We start from the raw sequence: 7,529 nt of genomic DNA on the forward strand, positions 1-7,529 counted from the left end.
AAACTGAGTTACCAAATCCTTTCATAATGAGGATTTTCATGTGGAATGCATGTATTGGTGACTCAGATGAAGAATACATACTCCATTTATATCTTTAATAATTTGTAGGAGGAAAAGATGGATATGTCAGCTGTGAAACAGTTTTTTAGTTAATTATATTTGTTTATGGTTCCCAAGACATATTTAAAATTTAAAGAGATATTCTCTCTCTCTCTCTCTCTCTCTCTCTCTCTCTCTCACACACACACACACACACACACACACACACACCACATACCTTAAAGGGAGTGAGGATCATCCCACTGTCCCTCTGGGAGTATGGCAGATGTGTCCCCAGTCCCAGTAGAGTTGAAGGCTTGTAGTTCTTAGAGCGCTGGGATCATGGATCTCAGGGGATGAATGTAGTGACAAGGACTCGCTGGTGCCTTAGGAAGCATCTGGAAGAAGGGAAATCTGACTGTGCCCCTGACTTAGTATCAGACTCAACCTTGCACTTCCCAGAATGAGGGCCCATGGGAATGCAGAGATGGTCCTATTTCTTTTTGTCTTTGTATTTTGATGATTTTGAGTTTTTTTGAGGACTCTTTACTTGGTGTTTTGCCTACTTCTTTTGAGCCTAGTGATTTTCTGAAAATTTTACTTTTGTAGGTAACCTTACAGAAAAGGTCTTGGATATTTCTTGGCATTTTTTTAAGAAGACCATTGCTATAGGAGAAGAGACCTAATGTTCTTGGAGCTGCATGTTCTATTTTATCAAGTACTCAGTTAGGAAGTCAGTGACTTGGGCCCGGAGCCAGACCAGCTTTGGCCTGGGGTTCATTGCACATTGGCTATGCAGAGGCCAGTTTACCCTGAGGCAGGTGATAAAGAATTTCCAGGGTTCTTCCCTCCAACACCCCTCCCAAGGCCATGCTGTCTCTTTCTATTCTTGCTTCATCTTGGTGTCTTTTGTTTCTTGTAGAGGGAGGTGCTGAATGTCTGAGGAAATTTTAGAAATCTGGCTAGCAGGGAATTAAAGTAGGAATATGTTGTTTTAAGTGTAATTTGGGAAGCCACTTGGTAATGCATCAATAAAGCAAAGGAAAAGTTACAGCTCTTGATTTGAACATCGGTGAATGGTACATTTTTGGTAGTCATCTCTAAACATTTTAAAGAGCTGATACAGAATTCATATAAAGATTAAAATATGAGAACACAGTGGCAGAGCTGAGCAATAAAATTGATAGACACTGAGAAAGTATAATGAAAAATTTGAACTGGGTGTAGCGGCACATGCCTCAACTATTCAGCAGGCTAAGGCAGGAAGATTGTGAGTTCAAGGCCGGCCTCAGTGACTTAGAGAGCCTATCTCAAAATCAAAACCAGAAAGAGTTGGAAATGTAGCTTAGTGTGCAGCCCCTGGGTTTACTCTACAGTACAGGAAAAAAATTTTGAGATCCTATTAAACTAACTCATTAATTAACAAAAGGAAATTTTGTTCATTCATTTGCAGTAAGAGGAAATATTGACTAGAAATAGTGAAGGAGTTCTTGAAATTGTGGTAATCCTTTAATGAAGAGTGAATCATATGCTCACATTGGGGAAAGATTTAATTTCTTACCAATTTGACATGGAACAAAGATAACATAAACTTATTAAATCACTATAGTGAAGATGTCTGCTGAGCACAAACAGGTTAATAATGGCTGTTGTCAAGTTGGTGAAGTTGGTTCAAGATTAACACTGTAATCTGACTCTCCCTTGGTTTCCTGTAAACCTTGAAACACCCAGTTACAGCTCAGATATGAAAGCAACATGGCAGAGTTTTCCCCAAATTTGACAGCGACTCTGGAGATTCATCTATAATGAATCACAAAGTTGAAAATAATAAAAGTAAACTTTGACCAACCATATTACAGGAACGAAATTATATGTTATTGTTTAGATCTAGACCGTCTCCCAAAGGTTGTTATGTTGGAGGTTTGATCTCTAGTTATCCATTGATAAACTCATCGCAGAATGTACCATTAGGAGGGAGGCCTAACTGGGGAAAGTGGGTATGACTTTGAAGGGTATTGTTATGGTTTGTGTCTAGATGGACCCTCAAAGCTTCATGCAGTTTTAGACGGGCCTTTTCCAGAGGTAGCTGAATCCAGAGTTTGTGATTGATTCATGGTTCAATGCTGGGATTATGGGGTTGGGATTAAGGCTGGGTGATTGCTGATTCAGTCCACTGATTGGATTGGTACCGCCTGAATCCCTGAAGTCTGACTAAGATAAAAGGGGCAGAAAGAGCCTTGTTTTGTCCTTTTGTTCTCATTCTCCCTTTAAAAAAAATATATCAGTTATTTAATTATGTTCTTAGTAAGAAATTTAGAACACTAATTTGTGAGGGTAAATTCCATTTGTCAATGCAAAAACGGATCACAGGTAGCCCCGGAGCTGAGGAACAGCTTTGATTTTTGGTAAAATCTGCAAGTCCGCCACTTTCTGATCCACCTTGTGCTGCTCTGAAATCTGGTGTCTCTCTTTCTCAGTGTCGAAAATCTCCCCCTCCTGGTGTCTGGGCTTCCGCAGCTTCTTCTTCTTGAAGTAAGCATCAGTGAGGTGTTGGGGGATTTTCATGTTGCTGATACCAATTTTTGTGGAGGTGGCAATGACAAATTTCTGGTGTGTTCTACGCAGAGCAATGCAATTAAGGTTAAGAGGCCCAGTCACAGGCAGCAAGCCACTGGCCAGCTGCTTCAGGAAAACCATTCTCTTGCCTCTGTGGCGCCCAGTGAGGCTGACCAAGATGGTCCCGGGAGTGATGCTGGCTCGCAGCTTCCTCACGTGCTCACTGAAGCGTTTCTTGCTGTGGCTCTGCAGCTTTCGGGGCACCTTTCCAGTAGGGCAGTATCTAGGTGTTTTTCAAAGCTTAACCCTCCAGGTACTACCATTCGTGTCACCACCAACTGGTTTTGTGACAGTAGCAAGAAGCTTCCCTTTCTTTTTCTTCTCAACCTTGGATTTAGTCACTGTGTACTTTCTCTTGTACAAAGTTTTTCTGGAATACATAGCAGACCGGGAGTATCTACCAGTTCCTCTAACCAGGACAGGATTTCGGCTGCAGTGGGGCTCTACCTTCTTGGACTTTTTAAGCCTTCACATTACCCTTTTTACCAATGCCAGCGACATCAGCCTTCTTGACTTCGGGTTCCTTCTCTTTAGTATCTGGCTTCCCAGTTTTTTTGCCTGCCATCCTGCAAGATGGGGAAGAGCTCATTCTCCCTTTTCGCTCTCGTTGCTTTTGATGTCTTCTGCCGCTACCACAAACCGTTGCCCCTCTGCCATGGAGCCAGCTGATTATGGACTGAAACAGCTACAAACTGTGAGCCAAATCAACCTTTCCTCCTTTAACCGTGGGTGTTAGATATTTTGTCTCAGCAATGACAGAAAAGTAACTAAGACAGGTATAATGTATGCCTGACCCTCCTGCTCTCCTCTCCTTCCTCTTCCTCTTCTTCTCCTTCTCCTCCTCCTTCTTCTCTTTCTCCTTCTTCCTCCCTCTTTCCCTCCCTTTTTCCCTCCCTCCCTCCCTCCCTGCCTTCTTGGCTGCTACCAGGTGAGTGGCTTTGTTCTGCCCCCTGTTCCCATCACCACAATTCTCTGCCTCACCACAAGCCCACAAACAACAGAGCCAGCTGACCATGAACCTCTGAAGATATGAGCCAAAATAAATCTTTTTTTTCCTTTAGGTTGATTTCCTCAGGTGTTTTGTTACAGCAATGGCAAGCTAACACACTGCTTTTCTGTTTTCTTTGTAGAAAAAAATCTGCAGCCACCAAGTGTCAGGAAAGATGCAATAGATGTCAAGCAAATGACAAAAGTTGCTGTTACTTTGCTAGATCTTATGATACTGGTAATATTTTTACATTCATAATTTGTTGGAATCTCTGTCCTCTTTCTAGAGAGACATTCACGTTTAAACACTTGAATTTATATTTGTAATTATATATATATATTTTAAAGTAGGCATATTTAAATTGTATAAATTTCAGGCCCCACACACCTGGATCTGCTCAGCAGCTCCACGGCCCTGAAGAAACAGCATGAGTGTTCTGAATCTCAGTTTCGTCCTGACAGATGGGGGACTGTACAGGTTCCTGGCTGTTAGGTCAGGAAGTGAAAGTGAGGTAATGAGGATGAATGTTTAGCCTGGAAGACACAGGAAGCACCCCTCCCTGGTATCATTTACTTATTTATTCGCTGGACACAGATTAAGCACTGGGGTGCTCAGGCACTGCAGCTTCCATAGAGAACAAGATGAAAAAAGCCCTTGCTGTTAAGAAGTGGTGCATTTGTTCCAATTTATTCTAAGTATTCTAGTTTATTCTAATTATCATTGTGGTTTCCTACTGTCATTATAGAGTCTCTGTGTTCCTCTTCCTCTTGAAAGATGCTAGCTCTTTCCCCTTTTCAAATTAAATGAATAAAATTACTTTGTTTTGAAAATGATGTGCCCCGTTTTAGATGTGCACCCAGCTCAGTAATGCTGCAAAGCCAGAGCTAGAAGTGGATGGCTCCATGGCCATTTTAAGGATGCAATAGAGCCGGGTTGGCACTCCGCAGTTTGTAATTTGGCCTTCTGAGGGGTCAATGACAGAGGAGGAGCAGCTCAGCAGGAGCTCAGCCCAGGATCTGGAAAGAGGCCTGCCTAGTGGCTACATTTCTCATGTCCATTGGAAGCTCAGCGGAGAAGAGACCTTGTAGATCTAGGTCACAGCGTTTACTCACTTCCCTACAGGGTTACCTGCCCTCCTAGGGTTTTCTGGGGTAGCCTAGCATTTGGAGATCCTGTTTTCTGCATTAACAGCTTCCCAAAGTATAGCTTTCTAAAGCTGGAGCAGAGTCAGGAAAGCAGGCCATGCGCAGGATTCTGAGGACCGGTGAGATGGCTTTTCACACGGACCCTTTGAGTCCGAGCATCTGTTGAAATTTATTTATAGGCTTACAGAAAGGGTCTGGGTTGTTCTACAGCAGAAGCCCAGTGCATTGGCTTTGGTCCAGTTTTAGAAAGCTGAAATGTTTGACTCTTTGTTTTATTTTAGGAGTGTGCTGTACTGGTAGAATCAAATGAAGGAGCAGACAGTGGTGAACGCAATACTATTTTTTAATTAAAAAATTGTTGTGTATATGGGTGACTTAGCTGGAGGCTGATAATCACTTGGTCATTTAGAGCCAGCTACATTCAGTTATTAAGATCTCAGATCTAGAGAATCTTTTAATATTTCTGGCATTACGAATCTGTTTTTGACACCTAAATCCCACCAAATAAATTGCAAGTTCTAGATAATTTGTCCTGAAGCACTCCAGATATAGATTGTGAACTCCCTGCTTTCTTTTAGGGCAGGGATTTTATCTGCTAAGTTCCAGGTATCAGGAAGGTGTCTAGAACTTAGTAGGTGCTCAATAAATATTTCTTGAAAGGAAAATGAATAATGAACGAAGAAGGACCATGTAAGGTAATAGAACTTCCAAGAGGAAGTAGGGTGTCTTCCCTTCCACAAAAAATCATTGGGCATTCATTTAAGGCAGGTTAAGGCTGACTCTGTTAAATACAGTTTATTTTAAAAACAAATGTTGAAGGCAGAAAGGAGACTATTAGAGAAGAGAAAGGGGATGGAGGGAGGAAGAGGAGCGGGGAGTGGAGGGGAGAATGTTCCAAGCCTGCTGTCTATGTTACGAATATGCCGAATGAAACTTAGTGGTCTGTGTAACTACTCTGCGCTAATAGAAAGCTTTCTTTTCTTTTTTTTTTTTTTTTTTTTGGTACTGGGAATCTAACTCAGGACCTTGGTCTTGCCAGGCAGGTGCTGTGCCACTGAGCTATTTCCCTGGCCCAAAAGCTTTTTCTATGCTTTGAGAACAAACCATTCCTTGTGTTGATATAGAATGAAGTGCTTTGCAACTCTAGACACGTTTACCCAAAAGGGAAATATTTAAATACATATTAAAATAACTAATATGTTTGTGAAGAGTGAGGATAGGTCCATGACTTAGCCTGGGCTGAGTGATCTTGGCCAAGTGACCTAAGCACTCTCAGTTTTCTTCTCTGTATAGTGGGAATAATAATAATGACTTCATAGGGTTATTGGGAAGACTGAGTGAGGGCATACCCAGCACAAGTGCTCAGTAAGTACTCAATAAAAGTTTCTTCTCCCATCCACCTCCTCTCCCTTTCTTCCTTTTTCCTTTTCCTTCTGCTAACTAAACTGGGCACTGACAATTTCTCCTGCTGACTCCGGGGTGCAAGTTAGAGTCTGAAAGCCACTGTTCAGCCAACTGGCGGTGATATTTTTGTGTAGCCTTTGAATGTTCAAAGAGAAAACACGAAGGTTCTCATCCCCAGATTTTACAAAAGAGTCCAACGCTTATAATTGTGCTCATTTAATTAGTGATCATCCCCTTCCTACACCCACTCTCACCCTAACTTGGATTTCGTCATCATCCCAAGTCTTTTGAGATGGCTTTGTGTTCCTTTTTCTTCTTGGCATGCAAGCCTCCTTTTATTTTCTTTTTCAGAGATTTTACTGGGTGAGAAATTGACATTGAAGACAGCTTCCTGAGGGCTCGGGGCTTGAAGGTGACTGACTTTTTAAAAGCTATTAGTGATGTAACGAAGCCAAGCAAAACTTGCCTTGCTGGAGAGATCCCACGACTTTCCAAAGCAGTTCTATCTTCCAACTCCTCTGTGAGAATTCAAGGTCAAACTGAGCCGTGGCGGTGGGAGCTTGATTTTGCTCATTTTGTACATTATTTATGTAACACACAGGTTGTGAGGGAGTGTGGATGTAGCTGAGTCATAGGCAGGAGCAGTGGGAAGCAGACTGCAGAAGCCCAGCTCCTCCTTCCTGGACGTCCCCGCTGCCCCCGGATTGCCCCCGGGCCTCTCCCTGCATGCCTGGCCATGGCTGCCTGGCTACGCAGATCCCTGGCCTTTCCAGGCAGCTCTGTGGGCAGTGGGGCACCCTGGCCCTTCACGGACCCCAAACCAGCAGCAGATTATGGAGATACACCCACCTTCCGAGATGCAATTCTCATTTTAAAAAGCCTAAACCATAAAATAGCATAAGGAATTCTAAAAAAGTGTGATGACTACTTCCACGCTTATTTTTTGAAATATCAAGTTAAAAAAATTGTTCTCCTCATTTTTATGTTGCTACCCCAGCTTTCCTGGGATATGTCTGATGCCCGTACTCGGCCTACCTGTTTATTAGGTACACAGGAAGCAGAAAGCACGCTGCTTTTTCATGGATAAACCGCAAAGGAACCTTTTCTCAACTTTTTAAAAGTTTTGTCCCGGTAGGGCGAACTGTCTTCAGGTGACATTCAGCACCCCCTGGTGCAATGGCAAGAGCGGAGACCGGGGAGTTAGGCAGGCTTGATTAGAAAATCATTAGCTCTGTGTGTCAGTACTAGTGTGCCTGAGAATAATGGTACAGAGTCAAACCTAGCAAAACCTGCAGGGCACACACAAAGCCTTTGCTGCTCCCACATCAGAGGTGGCC

The 7,529-nt window shown here is 42.8% G+C and overlaps 1 pseudogene; it reads right to left on the reverse strand.

Annotated features, from left to right (window-relative positions):
- Window positions 1-2,352: 2,352 nt before the first annotated feature.
- LOC102005827 lies at window positions 2,353-3,220 on the reverse strand (annotated as a pseudogene).
- Window positions 3,221-7,529: the final 4,309 nt, after the last annotated feature.

This window comes from Chinchilla lanigera, unplaced genomic scaffold (assembly GCF_000276665.1).
Source record: "Chinchilla lanigera isolate Chin_1 unplaced genomic scaffold, ChiLan1.0 scaffold00029, whole genome shotgun sequence".
Classification (NCBI taxonomy): Eukaryota; Metazoa; Chordata; class Mammalia; order Rodentia; family Chinchillidae; genus Chinchilla; species Chinchilla lanigera.